Here is a 22746-nt window from a genome sequence, read left to right on the forward strand (position 1 = left end):
AACTGAACTGAATTATCATTGATGTCCATGATACTGAGAAACCACATAATCCAAAAATCGTTCTTAACTATCAAAACCTAAACTATATCCATCTTATCCTAATATTATGTCATACTATGAAGTTTGCCAACAGGTACTCTATAAATGGTATATATGATGACTTTTCACAAAGTGAACTCACAAAGTGAATTTCCCACAATATTTAACTTACTTATAGTAGTAACTTTACAATACTGCTGTACAAACTCGATTTTCATACCTAAAGCCTTCTCTACATTAAGTCCTCCTCAAACAACAATATTACTTTGGGGGTTGTCCTAATATATTTGTCTTTTATTTCTACTCAAGATGATAATTTATTTCTTATCAAGTACTGACCACCATTTCTCTGAATTTTAAGAGTTCAAACCTACCCAGATGTCCCAAAGTCACCTCAAATTCATATCTGATACTTAGTATATCATAATTCCCCTGAAAACTTTTTCTTTTACGTTTTTAATCTCACTTAACGGTACCATTCTCCCTACCCCTCAACCCTCAAGTCCTGAGGATTTCAACACCTTAAACATTTATTGAATCATCTATACCATTGCATTCTTACCACCACTAATTAGGTGTCTTAGCCTAGGCCTTCATCATTTTTTTCCTGGACTACAATGGCCTCCTAAAGTGATTTCCCTGTCACTGATCTTGTTCCACTCAAGCTATACTCTTCTCTGCCTCTAGAGTGACCTATCTAAAATTATAATCCAGTCATGTCACTTAAGAGAAGGAAATGGCAACACACTACAATATTCTTGCCTGGGAAATCCCACAGACAGAGGAGCCTGGTGGGATCGAGTCCATGGGGTTTCAAGAGCCAGACATGACTGAACGATTGAACCACCACCATCACCATGTCACTTCAATGTCTAAAACACTTCAGTGACTCCTCACTGCTTTCAGGATAAAGATCATACATGTTCTCAGGGCATATAGGGCCCTCCATTACCCATTCTCTGTCCATCAAGTTCTTTTCTTCTGCCTACACTGCGTGAACATATGTTTCTAGTGTTCATATTGTCCTTTTTCCCTGCAATAGTCTTACCTATTATGCAAGACATAGTTTATCAGTTAATCTGTCCATGAGGCTTTTCCTTTGCATACCTATATGCTTAATATATTATATTGAAATAATCTGATTATGTCCTCCCCATTAAAATGAAAACCGAGAGGACAGAGATCAAGTCTCATTCATCTTTATGACCTTAGTACCTAATTCAATACCTAATAAATGCTTACTAAACTGAAATGAATTAAAAGCCTAAAAGCCATGCAGAGTTTCAAGATAAATCCTACTGACATGTCATCTCAATATGAGGTAAAAGGACGATGTCTATACCACTGAGACAAAAGAGGGTTTGAATGACTAACAGGAATGCCTGAGTTATTCTTTCAAAAAGCAACACACCTAGGATTGTCTCCTTAGCATCCAGAGCTCAATATTCATAATTCTAGTTCTTTTTCCTATTAGCAAGTTGCAGTATCTTAACCACATCGACTTTTAACCCATATGCCTGAAGTGAACAACTGTTCTAAAGGGCTGAAGTAATCTATTGATGGACAGAGTTGTTGACAGGCTAATCTGTAAAGAGACACCATTAAGCCCTTATGTTTTTTTCAAACTGGATTTGTTGGCACAACTGTTAAGGTCTTAACATGAGAAATAGCATATGTTATTGAATAACACAGAGGGCAAAAGGACAAAACCAGATTTTCCTGCCTAGCTGAGGCAGAAGCTTAGTTAAGATGTCAAAATACATTTTACTTAAAATGCATCTGTGAAAATTTATATTACCCTGCTCTTAAATTTTCCAATTCTTCATTAGTTTTCAATGTGTATACTTTATTCTAGTTAACTATATATATCATTCTAGCTAACTATAACTATATAGCCAAATGTAGATGTGCTGAGGGTCTCTCAGTGTTTCACTAGCAGCCAAAGTACAAGAGGCATAGAGAAGACCCTATTCTGATAGCTAAACATAAGATAGCTTCATTGTTCCTAAGAACTTTTCGTGCATCCAAACAGCCTACTTCTGTGACTGTGTCTACATAACTCACTTAAGACTCAGATGACTTTTTAGTAAAGCTAATGCTAGGAATCTGCATAATTTTCAGATTTCATTCCACTTCAGTTCTAACACCATTTGCTGAGTGCCTAAATGTGCCAGATTTCGTGCTAGACATGGAGGTAGAAAGAGAAAAAGGCCACAGTCTAAGGGGAAATAAATTCAATGTCTAACCAACATGGGCCTTTGAACTTACTCTAAGCTAGTACGAAGCTGTTGTTGTCGTTCAGTTGCTAAATTGCGTCCAACTCTTTGTGACTCGGTGGATTGCTGCACACCAGGCCCTTTTTGCCTTTTCATACTGTTCATGGGGTTCTCCTGGCAAGAATACTGGAGTGGTTTGCCATTTTCTCCTCTAGTGGACCACATTTTGTCAGAACTCTTCACTATATAGATCTATCCATTTTGGGTAGCTGTACACAGCATCGCTTACATCTTCATTTAATTACCCAAGACCCTTCGTCAGACAAGGGAAGTACTTCCCTTGTCCCTTCCCTTCCACGAAAGGAAGTACTAAGCTGGCGTCCCACAAAACATGGGGTTGACCCTCCAATGCTGCTTTCATTGTGGTAACTGACCAGGTGTGCCAGTCCAACTCAAATGAGCTCTAAGACAGACTCAATTTCCTTTAACATGACTAACTTTCATCTTTGAACTAAAAACTTCCTATTGGCTGCAAACTAGATTTCACTGAAAGATATACAAGTGGTGCAGCACAGCAAAACCAAAAGGCACAGCCAAGAGTATCTGCAATGATAAGTTCAATAATTAATAATATCATTCTTATGTACATGAATATAGCTAACAACTTCTTATAATTACATTATATATAAATCCATGATACTATGCTAGCTGAGAGATTAGAGTATTTCGAAAGAGGTTTGACAAAAAACCAAAAACAATAAACTGTTTTATCCCCCTGATTACAAGAGTAATACATGCTCATTCTACAAAATTTGGAAGTCACAGAAGAAAATAACAATCACTATAAACTCTAGCAGTCTAAGACTGTTAAGGTATTTATATATCATTTTGGAGAAGGAAATGGCAGCCCACTCCAGTGTTCTTGCCTGGAGAATCCCAGGGACGGGGGAGCCTGGTGAGCTGCCGTCTATGGGGTCGCACAGGGTCAGACACAACTGAAGCGACTTAGCAGCAGCAGTAGCAGCAATGTATATGTTTCAATGCTACTCTCTCAATTTGTCCCACCCTCTCCTTCTGCCGCTTCCCTGGTGGCTCAGATGGTAAAGCATCTGCCTGCAAGGCGGGAGTCCTGGGTTCGATCCCTGTGTTGGGAAGATCTCCTGGAGAAGGAAACAGCAACCCACTCCAGTATTCTTGCCTGGACAATCCCACGGACGGCGGAGCATGATGGACTACAGTCCATGGGGTTGCAAAGAGTTGGACACGACTGAGCGACTTCACTTTCACTTTGCTATCTACAGTAGCTCAGACAGTAAAGAACCTGCCTGCATTGCAGGAGACCTGAATTTGATCCTTGGGTTGAGAAAATCCCCTGGAGAAGGAAATGGCAACCCATCCAGTATTCTTGTCTGGAGAATTCCATGGACAGAGAAGCCTGGTGGGCAACAGTCCAAGGGGGTCTCAAAAAGTTGAACACAACTGAGCGACTTTCACCTTCTTTGGTATCTATCAAATCAGTTTTTATTATTTTAACCAAAGTTCAGTCAGTTCAGTTGCTCAGTTGTGTCCTACACTTTGAGACCCCATGGACTGCAGTTTGCCACCAGGCTTTCCTGTCCATCACCAATTCCCAGAGCTTGCTCAAACTCATGTCCGTAGAATTGGTGATGCAATCCAACCATCTCCTCCTCTGTTGTCCCCTTCTCCTCCTGACTCCAATCTTTCAGCATCTGGGTCTTTTCTAATGAGACAGTTCTTCTCATCAGGTGGCCAAAGTAGTGGAGATTGGCTTCAAGCATCAGTCCTTCAAATGAATATTCAGGATTGATTTCCTTTAGGATGGACTGGTTGGATCTCCTTGCAGTCCAAGGGACTCTCAAGAGCCTTCTCCAACTCCACAGTTCAAAAGCATCAATTCTTTGCTGCTCAGCTTTATAGTCCAACTCTCACATCCATACATGACTACTGGAAAAACATTAGCTTTGACTAGACAAACCTTTGTCGGCAAAGTAGTGTCTCTGCTTTTTTAATATGCTGTCTAGGTTGGTCATAACTTTTCTTCCAAGGAGCGTTTTTGAATTTCATGGCTGCAATCACCATCTTTGGTGATTTTGGAACCCAAGAAAATAAAGTCTCTGTTTCCATTGTTTTGCCATCTATTTGCCATGAAGTGATGGAATCAGATGCCATGATCTTAGTTTTCTGAATGTTGAGTTTTAAGCCAACTTTTTCACTCTCCTCTTTCACTTTCATCAAGAGGCTCTTTAGTTTTTCTTTGCTTTCTGCCATAAGGGTGGTGTCATCTGCATTTTTGAGGTTACTGATCTTTCTCCCAGCAATCTTGATACCAGCTTGTGCTTCATCCAGCCTGGCATTTCGCATGACATACTCTGCATATAAGGTAAATCATCTGGGTAACAATATACAGCCTTGATGTACTCCTTTTCCTATTTGAAACCAGACTGTTGTTCCTTGTCCAGTTCTAACTGTTGCTTCTTGACGTGCATTCTGGTTTCTCAGGAGGCAGGTCAGGTGGTCTGGTATTCCTATCTCTTTAAGAATTTTCCACAGTTTGTTGTTATCCATACAGTCAAAGGCTTTGGTGTAGCTAATAAAGCAGATGTTTTTCTGGAACTCTCTTGCTTTTTAGATGATCCAACAGATGTTGGCAATTTGATCTCTGGTTCCTCTGCCTTTTCTTAATCAAGCTTGAACAACTGGAAGTTCTCAGTTCATGTACTGTTGAAGCCTCACTTGGAGAATTTTGAGCATTACTTTGCCAGTATGTCAGATGAGTGCAATTGTGCACCAGTTTGAATATTCTTTGGCATTGCCCTTCTTTGGGATTGGAATGAAAACTGACATTTTCCAGTCCTGTGACCACTGCTGAGTTTTCCAAATTTGCTGGCATACTGAGTGCAGCACTTTCACAGCATCATCTTTTAGGATTTGAAATAGCTCAATTCGAATTCCATCACTTACACTAGCTTTGTTCGTAGTGATGCTTCCTAAGGTCCACTTGACTTCACACTCCAAGATGTCTGGCTTTGGTGAGTTATCACACCATCGTGGTTATCTGGGTCATGAAGATCTTTTTTGTATAGTTCTTCTCTGTATTGTTGCCACCTCTTCTTAATGTCTTCTGCTTCTGTTAGGTCCATGCCATTTCTGTCCTTTATTGTACCCATCTTTGCATGAAATGTTCCCTTCATATTTTTTCTTGAAGAGATCTCTAGTCTTTTCCATTCTATTGTATCCCTCTATTTCTTTGCAATGATCACTGAGGAAGGCTTTCTTATCTCTCCTTGCTATTCTTTGGAAGTCTGCATTCAGATGGGTACACCTTTCCTTTTCTTCTTTGCCTTTTGCTTCTCTTCTTTTCTCAGCTATTTGTAAGTCCTCCTCAGACAACCCTTTTGCCTTTTTGCATTTCTTTTTCTTGGGGATGGTTTTAATCACCACCTCCTGTACAATATCATGAACCTCCTTCCATAGTTCTTCAGGCACTGTCTATCAGATCTAATCCCTTGAATCTATTTGTTACTTCCATTGCATAAATGTAAGGGGTTTGATTTAGGTCATACCTGAATGGTCAAGTGGTCTTCTCCACTTTCTTCAATTTAAGTCTGAATTTGGTAATAAAGAGTTCATGATTTGAGACACAGTCAGCTTCCTGTCTCATTTCTGCGACTGTATAGAGCTTCTCCATCTTTGGCTACAAAGAATATAATCAACTTGATTTCAGTATTGAGCATCTGGTGACGTCCACTTATAGAGCTGTTTTTTGTGTTGTTGGAAGAGGGTGTTTACTATGACCAGTGCATTCTCTTGGCAAAACTCAGTGAACCTTTGCCCTGCTTCATTTTGTACTCCAAGGCCAAACTTGCCTGTCACTCCAGGTATCTCTTGACTTCCTACTTTTGCATTCCAGTCCCCTATGATAAAAGGACATCTCTTTTTGGTGTTAGTTCTAGAAGGTCTTGTAGGTCTTCATAGAACTGTTCAGCTTCTTTGGCATTAGTGGTTGTGGCATAGACTTGGATTACTTTGATATTGAATGGTTTGCCTTGGAAACGAACAGAGATTGCACCCAAGTACTGCATTTTGGGTTCTTTGGTTGACTATGAGGGCTACCCATTTCTTCTAAGGGATTCTTGCTCATAGTAGTGGATATAATGGTCATCTTAATTAAACTCACCCATTCTGGTTCATTTTAGTTCACTGATTCCTAAAATGTCGATGTTGACTTGCCGTCTCCTGTTGACCACTTCCAATTTACCTTGATTCAAGGACCCAGCATTCCAGGTTTCTAGGCAATTGTTCTTTACAGTATCGAACTTTACTTCCATCACCAGTCACATCCACAACTGGGCATTGTTTTTGTTTTGCCTCTGTATTTTCATTCTTTCTAGAGTTATTTCTCCACTCTTCTCCAGTAGCATATTGGGCACCTACTGACCTGGGGAGTTCATCTTTCAGTGTCATATCTTTTTGCCTTTTCATACTGTTCATGGGGTTCTCAAGGCAAGAATACCGAAGTTGTTTGCCATTCCCTTCTCCAGTGGACCATGTTTTGTCAGAACTCTCCACCATGACCTGTCAGTCTTGGGTGGCCCTACACAGCATGGCTCATAGTTTCAATGAGTTAGAAAGGCTGTGATCCACGTGATGATCACTTTGGTTAGTTCTCTGAGATTGTGGTTTTCATTCTGTCTGCTCTCTGATGGATAAGGATAAGAGGCTTGTGGAAGCTTCCTGATGGGAGAGACTGACTGTGGGGAATCTGGGTCTTGTTCTGATGGGCAGGACCATGCTCAGTAAATCTTTAATCCAATTTTCTGTTGTTGGGGAGACTGTGTTCCCTCCCTGTAATCTGGCCTGAGGCCAAACTATGGTAGGGGTAATGACAGTAATGGTGACCTCCTTCAAAAGGACTTATGCCCACACTGTTATATTCAGTGCCTCTGACCCCACAGCAGGCCAGTGTTGCCTCATGCCTCCGCTGGAGATTCCTGGACACTCACAGGCAAGTCTGGCTCAGTCTCTTGTGAGGACATTGCTCCTTTCTCATGGTACACCCAAGGTTTTGTTTGTGCCCTCCAAGAGTCCATTTCCCCAGCTCTGTGGAAGTTCTGTAGTCAAATCCCACTGACCTCCAAAGTCAAACTCCCTAGGGGTTCTCAGTCCCTTTGCCAGATCCCCAGGTTGAGAAATCTGTTGTGGGTCCTAGAACTTTCTTAACAGTGTGAGAATTTATTTGGTATAATTGTTCTGCAGCTTATGGGTGGCTGGTGGTGTTCTGCAGCTGCTTGGTGGCTCTATGGTGGGACTAATCGCAACCTCCTCCAAGAGGACTTATGCCACACGCTGAGTGTCCCAGGTCTGCTGCAGCCAGAGTTCCTGTCTCCGTGGCAAGCCACTGCTGACCCATGCCTCCGCAGGAGACAGTCAAACACTCAAAGGCAGGTCTGGCTCAGTCTCTGTGTGGTCTCTGGGTTCTGGTGTGCATAAGGTTTTGTTTGAGCTCTCCAAGCATCTCTGGAGGGTATGGGGTTTGATTCTAAATGCAGATTGCGTAATATAAAATGTTTATGCAAACTGCCTTTCTACTTAATAATATATGATAAATATTTTCTTGTATCATTAAATATTCATTTAAAGTATATTTTTTTAGTAGCAGTAGATAAATATTTATGTAAACTACCTTTTTTTTTTTCATTAAGATACAGTCTAGAAAATAGTATTAAGTTAAAGACAGTTTGATGCTTCTGATACACACTGTCAAATTGCCTGGGGTTATTTTAGATGAAGAGGTTACTGTTGCTTAGACTGAGACAAAGTCTTACAGTTCACAATTCTCACCATGTCTTGAGACTATTTCTCCAATTTATAATATTCTATTTTAGGCAAAGTTTCTATTAGCTTCTTATTAAAACTTTACGACAAATCAGATTAATAAAAAAAATAGAAACTATACATATGTAGAATTCAGTTCAGTTCAGTCACTCAGTCGTGTCTGACTCTTTGCAACCCCATGAATCGCAGCATGCCAGGCCTCCCTGTCCATCACCAACTCCCGGAGTTCACTCAGACTCACGTCCATCGAGTCAGTGATGCCATCCAGCCATCTCATCTTCTGTCGTCCCCTTCTCCTCCTGCCCCCAACCCCTCCCAGCATCAGAGTCTTTTCCAATGAGTCAACTCTTTGCATGAGGTGGCCAAAGTACTGGAGTTTCAGCTTTAGCATCATTCCTTCCAAAGAAATCCCAGGGCTGATCTCCTTCAGAATGGACTGGTTGGATCTCCTTGCAGTCCAAGGGACTCTCAAGAGTCTTCTCCAACACCACAGTTCAAAAGCATCAATTCTTCGGCGCTCAGCCTTCTTCACAGTCCAACTCTCACATCCATACATGACCACAGGAAAAACCATAGCCTTGACTAGACGGACCTTTGTTGGCAAAGTACTGTCTCTGCTTTTGAATATGCTATCTAGGTTGGTCATAACTTTCCTACCATGGAGTAAGTGTCTTTTAATTTCATGGCTTCAGTCACCATCTGCAGTGATTTTGGAGCCCAGAAAAATAAAGTCTGACACTGTTTCCACTGTTTCCCCATCTATTTCCCATGAAGTGATGGGACCGGATGCCATGATCTTCGTTTTCTGAATGTTGAGCTTTAAGACAACTTTTTCACTCTCCACTTTCACTTTCATCAAGAGGCTTTTGAGTTCCTCTTCACTTTCTGCCATAAGGGTGGTGTCATCTGCATATCTGAGGTTACTGATATTTCTCCCGGCAATCTTGATTCCAGCTTGTGTTTCTTCCAGTCCAGCGTTTCTCATGATGTACTCTGCATAAAAGTTAAGAAGCAGGGTGACAATACACAACCTCGATGTACTCCTTTTCCGATTTGGAACCAGTCTGTTGTTCCATGTCCAGTTCTAACTATTGCTTCCTGACCTGCATATAGGTTTCTCAAAAGGCAGGTCAGGTGGTCTGGTGTTCCCAGCTCTTTCAGAATTTTCTATAGTTTATTGTGATCCACACAAACGCTTTGGCGTAGTCAATAAAGCAGAAATAGATGTTTTTTTGGAACTCTCTTGCTTTTTCGATGATCCAGCGGATGTTGGTAATTTGATCTCTGGTTCCTCTGCCTTTTCTAAAACCAGCTTGAACATATGGAAGTTCACGGTTCACGAATTGCTGAAGCCTGGCTTGGAGAATTTTAAGCATTACTTTACTAGTGTGTGAGATGAGTGCAACTGTGCGGTAGTTTGAGCATTCTTTGGCATTGCCTTTCTTTGGGATTGGAATGAAAACTGCCCTTTTCCAGTCCTGTGACCACTGCTGAGTTTTCCAAATTTGCTGGCATATTGACTGCAGCACTTTCACAGCATCCTCTTTCAGGATTTGAAATAGCTCCACTGGAATTCTATCACCTCCACTAGCTTTGTTCATAGTGATGCTTTCTAAGGCCCACTTGACTTCACATTCCAGGATGTCTGGCTCTAGGTGAGTGATCACACCATCGTGATTATCTTGGTTATGAAGATCTTTTTTGTACAGTTCTTCTGTGTATTCTTGCCACCTCTTCTTAATATCTTCTGCTTCTGTTAGGCCCATACCATTTCTGTCCTTTATTGAGCCCATCTTTGCATGAAATGTTCCCTTGGTATCTCTAATTTTCTTGAAGAGATCTCTAGTCTTTTCCATTCTGTTGTTTGCCTCTATTTCTTTGCATTGATCACTGAGGAAGGCTTTCTCATCTCTTCTTGCTATTCTTTGGAACTCTGCATTCAGATGTTTATATCATTCCTCTTCTCCTTTGCTTTTTGCTTCTCTTCTTTTCACAGCTATTTATAAGGCCTCCTCAGACAGCCATTTTGCCACAATAAAGGACAGAAATGGTATGGACCTAACACAGCAAACAACATTAAGAAGAGGTGGCAACAATACACAGAAAAACTATACAAAAAAGATCTTCATGATCCAGGTAATCATGAAGGTGTGATCACACACCTAGAGCCAGACATCCTGGAATGTGAAGTCAAGTGGGCCTTTGGAAGTATCACTATGAACAAAGCTAGTGGAGGTGATGGAATTCCAGTTGAGCTATTTCAAATCCTAAAAGATGATGCTGTGAAAGTGCTACATTCAATAGGCTAGCAAATTTGGAGAACTCAGCAGTGGTCACAGGACTGGAAAAGGTCAGTTTTCATTCCAATCCCAAAGAAAGGCAATGCCAAAGAATGCTCAAACTATTGCACAATTGCACTCATCTCATACGGCAGCAAAGTAAGGGTCAAAATTCTCCAACCCAGGCTTCAACAGTACATGAACCGTGAACTTCCAGACATTCAAGCTGGATTTAGAAAAGGCAGAAGAACCAGAAGTCAAATTGCCAACATCCATTGGATCATTGAAAAAGTGAGAGAATTCCGGAAAAAATATCTATTTCTGCTTTATTGACTATGCCAAAGTCTTTGACTGTGTGGATCACAACAAACTGCGGAAAATTCCTCAAGAGATGGGAATACCAGACCACCTTACCTTGCCTCTTGAGAAATCTGTATGCAGGTCAGGAAGCAACAGTTAGAATTGGACATGGAACAACCGACTGGTTCCAAATCGGAAAAGGAGTACATCAAGGCTGTATATTGTCACCCGGCTGATTACTTTATATGCAGAGTACATCATGAGAAATGCTGGACTGGATTAAGCACAAGCTGGAATCAAGACTGCCGGGAGAAATATCAATAACCTCAGATATGCAGATGACAACACCCTTATGGCAGAAAGCAAAGGAGAACTAAAGAGCCCCTTGATGAAAGTGAAAGAGGAAAGTTGGCTTAAAACTCAACATTCAGAAAACGAAGATCATGGCATCCGGTCCCATCACTACATGGCAAGTAGATGGGGAAACAGTGGAAACAGTGAGAGACTTTATTTTTCTGGTCTCCAAAATCACTGCAGATGATGACTGTAGCCATGAAGTTAAAAGACGCTTGCTCCTTGGAAGAAAAATTATGACCAACCTAGATAGCATATTAAAAAGCAGAGACATTACTTTACCAAGAAAGGTAAACCAACAGTTTTACCAACAAAACTAGATTTACCAACTAGTTTTACCAACACAACTAGACATAGTATCTAATCAAAGCTATGGCTTTTCCAGTAGTCATGTATGGATGTGAGAGTTGGACTATAAAGAAGGCTGAGCGCTGAACAACTGATGCTTTTGAACTGTGGTGTTGGAGAAGACTCTTGAGAGTTCCCTGGAAAGCAAGGAGATCCAACCAGTTCATCCTAAACGAACTCAGTCCTATTAACTCAGGACTGATGCTGAAGCTGAAACTCCAGTACTTTAGCCACCTGATGCAAAGAACTGACTCACTGGAAAAGACCCTGATGCTGGGAAAAATTGAAGTCAGGAGGAGAAGGGGACAACAGAGGATGAGATGGTTGGATGGCATCACTGACTCAATGGACATGAGTTTGAGCAAGCTCTGGGAGTTGGTGATGGACAGGGAGGCCTGGTGTGCTGCAGTCCATGGGGTCGCAAAGAGTCGGACATGACTGAGCGACTAAATCGAACTGAACTGAATATTCCATTGTGTATATGTACCACAAGTTTCTTATCGATTCATCTGCTGATGGATATCTAGGTTCCTTTCATGTCCTAGCTATTGTAAATGGTGCTACAGTGAACACTGGGGAACCTGTGTCTTTTTCAATTCTGGTTTTTTCAGGTTATATGCCCAGTAGTGGGACTGCTAGATCATACAGTAGTTTTATTCCTAGCTTTTTAAAGTAATCTCCATACTGTTCTCCATAGTTTTTGTATCATTCTGCATTCCCACCAACAGCACTCTTTCCAGCATTTATTCTTTGTAGATTTTTTGATGATGACCATTCTGACTGGTGTGAGAGGATTCCTATAGAAGACACTAATGAAAGAAATCAAAGGTGACACAAATAGATGGAGAGATACAACATGCTCTTGGATTGGAAGAATCAACATAGTGATAATGACTATACTACCCAAAGCAATCTATAGATTCAATGCAACTGCTTTCAAACTACCAACAGTATTTTTCACAGAACTAGAGCAAATAGTTTTACAATTTGTATGGAAACACAAAAGACCCCAAATAGCCAAAGCAACTTCGAGAAAGATGAGGGGAACTGTAGGAATCAACCTTCCTGACTTCAGACTGTACTACAAAGCTTCAGTCATCAAGACAGTATGGTACCAGCACAAAAACAGAAATACAGACCAATGGAACAAGATAGAAAGCCAAGAAATAAATCCACATACCCATGGGCATCTTATCTTTGACAAAGGAGGCAAAAATAAACAATGGAGAAAAGACAGTCGCTTCAAGTGGTGCTAGGAAAATTGGTCAACTATGTGTAAAAGAATGAAGTTAGAACACTTTCTAACACCATACATGAAAATAAACTCAGAATGGATTAAAGACCTAAATGTAGACCAGAAACTATAAAAACTAAGTCTTAGAGAAAGACACAGGCAGAACACTCTCTGACATAAATCACAGCAAGATCCTCTATAGGACCCACCTCCCAGAGTAATGGAAATAAAAACAAAAATAAACAAATGGAACCTAATTAAACTTAAAAGCTTTTGCACAATGAAGAAAACTATAAGCAAGGTGAAAAGACAACCCTCAGAATGGTAGAAAATAACAGCAAAGGAAACACCTGACAAAGAATTAATCTCTAGAATAAACAAGCAGCTCATGTAGTTCAATACCAGAAAAACAACTCAATCAAAAAAGTGGGCAGAAGACCTAAATGGACATTTCTCCAGAGAAGACTTACAGATGGCTACTAAACACATGAAAAGATGTTCAATATCACTCATTATCAGAGAAATGCAAATCAAAACTACAATGAGGCAGGAGGATTCCTTCCCACTGTGCCATCTAGGAAGCCCCTTGGAAATCACCTGGGAAGTCCCTGGGAAATCCCAAGAGCTGCAAGAGACATGGGTTCAATCCCTGGGTCAGGAAGATCCCCTAGAGTAGGAAATGGCAAACCCACTCCAGTATTCTTGCATGGAAAATTCCATGGACAGGGGAGGTTGGTGCGCCTACAGTCCATGAGGTCGCAAAAAGTCAGATGACTGAGCGTGTACTCACAGTAAAGCTCATATTGTTATTCAGTCGTATCTAACTCTCTGCGACTGCATGGACTCATAAATACAGATAAATTGAAACTGCTAAACTCAATTCTGCAGAATATTTATAGTCTTTTATAGCATATTCTTCATATCTGTACTAAAAGGCAAAAATCTAAAAATTATCAAGCAATACTTGAAAAGTATTTATAATAATTTACAAAGCCTTTACACATCAAATCTTGTTCTAACAAGTTTAAAAAGTGGCACTACTTTTATTACAGTTATTTTTTAACACATGAAGAAAAAAGCAAGATACTGACTTGTCTAATAAATGGTAAAAACAGTATTCAAATCAGGTCTCCAGACTCTAAATATGGTGCCCTTTCTGTTTCTGTACTGCTTTCAATAAATCATAGAGGATCTAATTTTCTCTATATTTGTCCTCAGATCACAAATAATATTAACAGATTTATTTTCCTAATGTTATTTATTTGAGCCAATATTAAAATAAGTTTGTACTCCCTGAGTACACACACTGATAATGGAGGGGGCAGTAACTAATACAACTGTTGAGAGCAGAAAGATGCGAGCTTAAGGTTAACACTTTGCCTTTGTATAAATCCACACACAAACATGTCTGACTGAGTATAATTCAATTTCCAAATTCTTTTCCAAAGAAAACAAACATTTTATCTAACAGAACTATTTTCTCTTCAAATATACCACTATGAAGATAACAACGGAGAAAAATATATCTTTTAAGTAAATTCTATTCTCGCCTTTAAAAAAAAGCACACACATATACTCAAAAATAAATATTTCCTTCCATTTTTCCCTCCTACCCACCAAGCCCCCAACTGCCTCTAACAATGAAAGAATAAAAAAATTAACAATAGATGGTTTAATTGGTGATTTTCAACTTTAAAAAACCCATCAATTGTCATTAATTTAGCATTATCTTTAACACACTTGTTAATTATAGTTTGTGTAATTTGGACGTCAGTTTGAGTGAACTCTGGGAGTTGGTGATGGACAGGGAGGCCTGGCGTGCTGCAATTCATGGGGTCGCAAAGAGTCAGACATGACTGAGTGACTGAACTGAACTGAAGAAACTTTAGCAAGATTTGGACATACCTGCCTTCCTTTATGGAGAAGGCAATGGCAACCCACTCCAGTACTCTTGCCTGGAAAATCCCATGGATGCAGGAGCCTGGTAGGCTGCAGTCCATGGGGTCGCTAGGAGTTGGACATGACTGAGCGACTTCACTTTCACTTTTCACTTTCATGCATTGGAGAATGAAATGGCAACCCACTCCAGTATTCTTGCCTGGAGAATCCCAGGGACGGGGAAGCCTGATGGGCTGCTGTCTAGGGGGTTGCTAGGAGTCGGACACAACTGAAGCGACTTAGCAGCAGCAGCAGCCTTCCTTTATAGTTCCTTAAGAGCAGAGACATTTTATTTTTCTATTATCCACTGACCTATTATAAGATAGTAATTCAGTAAATATTTGTTGCAGTGATTCAATTAATGTAGAAATACATAAAATGAAACACATCTAATAATTTATAAACATTTATTAATATATGTAATGCATATATCCTACTACTCTGAAATCAGGATTTAACCTTAAATTGTATTTGGCTTTTGCACAGCAAAGGAAATCACTGACAAAATGAAAAGACAGCCTACTGAAAGGGAGAAAATATCTGCAAATGATATGACCAATAATATCCAACACATATGAACAGCTCATACAACTCAACACCAAACAAACAACTCCATTAAAAAATGGGCAGAAGAATGAACAGATATTTTTCCAAAAAGGAAGACGTTCAGCATAGCTAATCATCAGGGAAATGCAAATCAAAACCATAATGAGATATTACCTCACAGTTGTCGGAATGGCTATCAACTAAAAGAACACAAAAAACAAGTGTTGATGAGGATATGGAGAAAAAGGAACCCTCATACACTGTTTATAGGAATGTAAATTGGTGTAACCACTAAGGAAAACAGTATGGAGGTGTCTCAAAAAACTAAAAATAGTACTGCATATTCCTATATCTGAAATATATATATACATCATATATATCTGAAAAAAATAAAACAAAAGCACTAATTCAAAAAGATGCATGTATCTCAAGAGAAAAACAAGTATTGTATGATATTACTTACATGTGAAATCTAAAAATTACAACTAGTGAATGTAAGAAAAAATAAACAGCTTCAAGATACAGAGAACAAAATAGTGGTTACTAGCGGGGAGAGGGAATGGGGGAATATCAAGATAGAGGATTAAGAGGTAAACCTATTATGTATAAAATAAACTACAAAGATATATTGTACAACATGGGAAATATAGCCAATATTTTATAATAGTTAATGGAGTATAACCATCAAAAATATGAATCACTATACAGTACACCTGTAACATATAATATTGTTCATCAACTATACTTAAATAAAAAAAGAAAATAAATAAATAGATGAGGCAAGCAACAAGCAAATGAAACCAAATGTTAACAAATTTTTCATTCCAGGAGCTAGGTGAAAGGGTTTTATTAATATTATGCTATTCTTATTTTTTGTTTGAAATATTTAGCTTTTAAATGACACAAACTTTTAATAGCTTATCTCTATATATGTATATATTCACATAAAATATGTGGATAAGGAAAACAAGAATAGAAAAAAAAATGAAACCAGCATTGAAATTTGTTTATAAAATTTGTCATAAATTGTGTGTAGCTGCCTAGTGAGTTGATTCACAAATATTTCATTAAGGGCAAAGTGAATATAGATTTTTAAAAAACCATAATTTTAAAAAATCTATTAAAGTATGCCAGAAATACAGGCGATTTAGACACTTAAAACATATTGCAGTAAATTCGGTAGGCTTTCCAATGGCTCAGTGGGTAAAGAACCTGTCTGCCAATGCAGGACATGCGTGCTCAATCTGTGGGTCAGGAAGATCCTTTGGAGAAAGAAGTGGAAACTCACTCCAGTGTTCTTGCCTGGAAAACCCTATGGACAGAGAAGTCTGGTGGGCTACAGTTCAAAGGGTCACAAAGAGTCAGACACAACTAAGCACGCATGCATACTGCATAGTAAATTTGGTAACATCAGATGAACTAGAGAAAAATACTAAAAGGGAAAAATTTACTAAAATAGTAAATCTGATTTAAGTGGTTCATTCATTCTTGAAAAATAGGAACAAAATAACACAAAAAAGAAAAAGAAATGCTTTTCTAAGAATAGTATGTATGATAATGTTTTAGGAAATAGGTGTTTTAAGGGTGAAAAGAACATAATTCAAATCAGTCTTGTTAAAGGAACAATTCAAATCAATTTTGTTACAGACACCTTAAAAATAAAATCTAAAGATTCAAAATTTAAAAACCTTTATGATCCATCTGGACAACACACACACATACACACCAAGGTACACACATACTAAATAAATGGTTGATAAACTATTTTTCTACAAGCCAAAATTAAAAAAAAAAAAAACACCTAGTATTTGGAAGTAAATCTATTTATGTTACTAAATGATAGATGATTAGGAAAATTTCCTTTAAAAACATAAACTGAAGTCAGTCAAAATATAGAGAGATAATATTTAAGGTTCAGACGGCTTCAATATTTCACAGTATAAAAAGGTGAAAATACTGGAGAGAAACCACAGGTGGGCTTTTGCAAGCCTATATGACTAGGCAAGGGCTTCCCTGGTGGCTCAATGGTAAAGAATCCACCTGCCAATGCAGGAGACATAGGTATGATTCCTGTGTTGGGAAAATCCCCTGGAGAAGATATGTTTAAAACAAGACTGATTTGAATTATGTTCTTTTCACCCTTAACACACTCCAGTATCCCAGTGACAGAGGAGCCTGGCAGGCTATAGTCCATGGAGTTGCAAAACTTAGCAACTAAACAACGACAACTAGGCAAAGTTGCAAAGAAATCTCAATATGAACAAATAACAGGGGGTTTTGATTGAAGCAAAATATTCCTAATTGTAGGCAGTCTTTCCAAACAATCTGCACATATACCACTCAGCCAGCTTAACAATATATAACAGTAGAGTACTGAAATGGAGCTGTTAGTCCAGTCTCCTGATTGTTCCAGATAAAGCTCTCCCTGACCCCATCTTTGGGTTGACTTCAAGTCTCTTGCTCAAGGAACACTTTGGAAGAACAAAACTTACATAGTGGTAAAGATTCAGCATATGATTTGTTCTTTCTAAATTTCTGTCACCTTTTAATATTATTGATCAAAATGAATAATTTCAGATCAGAAGGAACTTTATTAATAAAAATATAAGTGCATCAGACACAGATCTTGTAAGAAAAAAAAAGTTGCTCAGTTGTGTCTGACTCTTAAATCTTTCACCAAAAACACTCTACCTCGAAACATAAACCTGTAGCACAAAACACAAAGCTATAAAACTTCTAGAGGGTAACACAGGAGAAAACCTAGGTGACTTTGAGTTTGGCAATGACTTTTTAGATACAACACCAAAGGCATAATCCATGAAAGAAAAACTGACATGTTTGCCTCTATTAAAATTAAAAACTTCTGCTTTGCAAAAGACACTGGCAAGACAATGAAAAGATGAGCCACAGACTGGGAGAAAGTATTTGAGAAACATATCTGATATAGAACTTGTGTCCAAAATATACAAAGAACTCCTAAAACTCAACAACAAAAAACCAAACCAATCAGTTTTAACACTAATCTTTAAAAAGACCTGAACAGACACTTCACCAAGAAGATATACAGGTGGCAAATGAGCATATTAAAAAATGCTCAATATCATATTTCACTAGGGAATTGCAAATTAAAATGAGATATCGTTATTTACCTACTAGAATGGCTAAAATCCAAAACAATGACAAACACCAAACGCTGAGAAGGATGTAAAGGAAGACGAACTCTCATTCATTGCTGGGGGAATGCAAAATCGAAGAGTCACTTTGGAAAATAGCTGGGAAATTATTACAAAGCTAACCATAAGTGATCATGGTGTGGCCTAGAGCTAGATATCCTGGAGTGTGATGTCAAGTGGGCCTCAGGAACCGTTACTACAAACAAAGCTGGTTCACGTGATGGAATTCCAGCTAAGCTATACCAAATCCTAAAAGATGATGCTGTAAAAAGGCTGCACTCAACATGCCAGCAAATTTGGAAAACTCAGCAGTGGCCACAAGACTGGAAAAGGTCAGTTTTCATTCCAATCCTAAAGAAAGGCAATGCCAAAGAACATTCAAACTACCATACAATTGTGCTCGTTTTACATACTCACAAGTAAATGCTCAAAATCCTTCAGGCTAGGCTTAAGCAGTATCGAGAACTCCCAGATGTACAAGCTGGATCTAAGAAAAGGCAGAGGAACCAGAGATTAAATTGCCAACAACCACTGGATCATAGAGTGAAAAAAAGGGGGGGAATTCCAGAAAAACATCTATACCTGCTCCACTGACTACACTAAAACCTTTAACTCTGTGGATCATAACAATCTGGAAAATTCTTAAAGAGATGGGAGTATCAGACCACCTTACCTGTCTCTTGATAAACCTGTATGCAGGTCCAGAAGCAACAGTTAGAACTGGACATAGAGCAACTGACTGGTTCAAAACTGGGAAAAGGAGTACTTCAAGGCTGTATATTGTCACCCTGCTTGTTTAACTTATGTGCAGAGTACATCATGCAAGATGCCAGGCTGGATGAAGCACAAGCTGGAATCAAGATTGCTGGTAGAAATATCAACAACCTCAGATGATACTACTCTAAGGCAGAAAGCAAAGAGGAACTAAAGAACCTCCTGTTGAAGGTGAAAAGAGGAGAGTGAAACCACTGGCTTAAAACTCAATATTCAAAAGCTAAGATCATGGCATCCAGTCCCATCGCTTCATGGCAAAAAGATGGGAGAAAAGGGGAAACAGTAACAAATTTTATTTTCTTGGGCTCCAAAATCACTCCAGATAGTGACTTCAGCCATGAAATTAAAAAACACTTGCTCCTTGGAAGAAAAGATATGACATACCTAGAAAGCATATTAAAAAGCAGAGACATCATTTTGCCAACAAATATCTATATAGTCAAAGCTATGGTCTTTTCCAGTTGTCATGTACGGATGTGAGAATCAGATCAGATCAGATCAGTCGCTCAGTCGTGTCCGACTCTTTGCGACCCCATGAATTGCAGCACACCAGGCCTCCCTGTCCATCACCAACTCCCAGAGTTCACTCAGACTCACGTCCATCGAGTCAGTGATGCCATCCAGCCATCTCATCCTCTGTCGTCCCCTTCTCCTCTTGCCCCCAATCCCTCCCAGCATCAGAGTCTTTTCCAATGAGTCAACTCTTCGCATGAGGTGGCCAAAGTACTGGAGTTTTAGCTTTAGCATCATTCCTTCCAAAGAAATCCCAGGGCTGATCTCCTTCAGAATGGACTGGTTGGATCTCCTTGCAGTCCAAGGGACTCTCAAGAGTCTTCTTCAGCACCACAGTTCAAAAGCATCAATTCTTCGGCGCTCAGCCTTCTTCACAGTCCAACTCACATCCATACATGACCACAGGAAAAACCATAGCCTTGACTAGACGGACCTTTGTTGGCAAAGTAATGTCTCTGCTTTTGAATATGCTATCTAGGTTGGTCATAACTTTCCTTCCAAGGAGTAAGCGTCTTTTAATTTCATGGCTGCAGTCACCATCTGCAGTGATTTTGGAGCCCAGAAAAATAAAGTCTGACACTGTTTCCACTGTTTCCCCATCTATTTCCCATGAAGTGATGGGACCGGATGCCATGATCTTCGTTTTCTGAATGTTGAGCTTTAAGACAACTTTTTCACTCTCCACTTTCACTTTCATCAAGAGGCTTTTGAGTTCCTCTTCACTTTGTGCCATAAGGGTGGTGTCATCTGCATATCTGAGGTTATTGATATTTCTCCCGGCAATCTTGATTCCAGCTTGTGCTTCTTCCAGTCCAGCGTTTCTCATGATGTACTCTGCATATAAGTTAAATAAACAGGGTGACAATACACAGCCTTGACGAACTCCTTTTCCTATTTGGAACCAGTCTGTTGTTCCATGTCCAGTTCTAACTGTTGCTTCCTGACCTGCATACAAATTTCTCAAGAGGCAGATTAGGTGGTCTGGTATTCCCATCTCTTTCAGAATTTTCCGCAGTTTGTTGTGATCCACACAGTCAAAGGCTTTGGTGAGAATAGGACCATAAAAAAGCCTTAGAACCAAAGAACTGACTTTTTGAATTGTGGTGCTGGAGAAGACTCTTGAGAGTTCCTTGGACAGCAAGGAGATCAAACCAGTCAATGCTAAAGGAAATAAACCCTGAATATTCACCAGAAGGACTGATGCTAGAGCTGAAGTTCCAATACTTTGGCCACCTGATGCAAAGAGCCAATTCATTGGAAAAGACCCTGATGCTGAGAAAGATTGAGGGCAGAAGAAGGAACAACAGAGGATGAGATGGTTGAATGGCATCACCTATGCAATGGACATGAGTTTGAACAAACTCCAGGAGATAGTAAAGGACAGGGAAACCTGGCATGCTGCAGTCCATGGGGTTTCAAAGAGTCAAAAATGACTTAGTGACTGAACAAAAATAACAACCGTTAAGATTACCATATAATCTAGCAATCATGCTCCTATTTATCCAAATAAAAACTTATATCCACAAAAAAACCTGCCCAAGTGAAAACTTATGTCCACAAAAACCTGCACAGAATGTTCACAGCATCTTTACTCATGACTGACAAAAACTAGAAGCAACTAAGATGTCCTTCAACAGGCAAATAGATAAACTACAACCACACAATGAAATATTATTCAGTGATAAAAATAAACAAGCTATCAAGCCATGAAAAAAACATGGAGGAGCTTTAAATGTAGTATATTTGCTAAGTGAAAGAAGCCAGTTTGAAAAAGCTACATACTGTATGATTCCAACCACATGACATTTTGAAACAGCAAAGCTATACAGATAGTATAAAGATCAGTGGTTGCCAGGGGTTCAGGGAGGGAGAAAGTGTTAGTCGTTCAGTCATGCCCGACTCTTTGCAACCCTATGGACTGTAGCCCACCAGGCTCCTCAGTCCATGGGATTCTCCAGGCAAGAATACTGTAGTGGGTTGCCATTCCCTTCTACCAGGGGATCTACCCAAGCCAGGGATTGAACCCAGGTCTCCTGCACTGCAGGCTGATTATTCAAGGAGAGAGAGGGAAGTGTGAAAAGATTGGAGCACAGGGAATTTTTAGGGCAGTGAAACTATTCTATATGATACTGCAATGACAGATAAATGACATTATGCATTCGTCAAAATCCATAACATGTACAAGTGTGAACCCTAATGCAAATTATGGACTTTGTTAAGAAAAAAAGAAAAAAATATATAGTCCATCTCCCCTCATTTTACAGCCAATGTCTCTGAGGCCCAGAAAGACCAAGAGACTTGCCAAAAATTACACACAAAAAGAAGAGCTCAGGCCACAGCTGCGATCTGTTTTTATGGATAAAATTCAAAAACTGCACTGTGATGGATATCAGGAGTTGTTAATTCAGCCCTGTTAAAGCTTGAGCTGGGCTACTATTAAAAGTTAAGACCCTTGAGGCTTTCTGACAGTGAGATATTAAACACAATAAGGGTACAAAGGATAAAGAATTCAGCTTAAGTTATGATTCTTTCATTTTAAGCATAACTGTAAAGAAGAGGCTAAACAACTGGAACTGATGAGGTGGCACCTCAAGAAAGTAGAAAGCTTTTCTTCAGGGAAGGCTGAATGAACATCTGAGCTCAATTTGGTATTTGAGCTCTACACTTAGGACCAAAAAAAAGAAAAGAAAAAAATCTGCAACGAGAAAAAAGTTACCACTAAGTTCTTTATCAGGAGGCAGATAGGTATGGATTCCAATTCTGGGCCTGCCATTTATTAGCTGTGTGTTATGGGGAAAGTTATTTCAACTCTCTGGACTGAGCCATCAGGGAAACCCAAGAATACTGGAGTGAGTAGCCTATCCCTTCTCCAGGGGATCTTCCCAACCCAGGAATCGAACCGGGATCTCCTGCGTTGCAGGTGGATTTTTTACCAGCTGAGCTATCAGGAAAGCCTATGCTGCTGTATACTCATTGCCAAACATAGAGTGTGGCCATACTAGGTTTTCAATAAATACTGAAGTGCTGTTTAGTCACTAAGTCATGTTGACTCTTTTCGACTCCATGGACTATAGCCCACCAGGCTCCTCTGTTCATGGGATTTTCCAGGCAAGAATACCGGAGTGGGTTGCCATTTCCTTCTCCAGGGGATCTTCCCCATCCAGGGATCGAATCCT

The 22746-nt window shown here is 39.5% G+C and overlaps 1 protein-coding gene across 6 annotated transcripts in view; it reads right to left on the minus strand.

The window, feature by feature from the left end:
• CEP57L1 (centrosomal protein 57 like 1) overlaps window positions 1-22746 on the minus strand; it is an 85371-nt gene that overhangs the window by 51206 nt on the left and 11419 nt on the right. For 2 of the 6 annotated variants that reach the window (XM_059889694.1, XM_059889693.1), the window contains exon 2: window positions 18701-18770. The exons of the other annotated variants lie outside the window; for them this stretch is intronic. The gene's annotated coding sequence lies outside the window, so the exon portion shown is untranslated. The remainder of the gene's footprint in view (window positions 1-18700; window positions 18771-22746) is intronic. 6 annotated transcript variants of the gene reach the window in all.

This window comes from Bos taurus, chromosome 9, assembly GCF_002263795.3.
Source record: "Bos taurus isolate L1 Dominette 01449 registration number 42190680 breed Hereford chromosome 9, ARS-UCD2.0, whole genome shotgun sequence".
Taxonomy (NCBI): Eukaryota; Metazoa; Chordata; class Mammalia; order Artiodactyla; family Bovidae; genus Bos; species Bos taurus.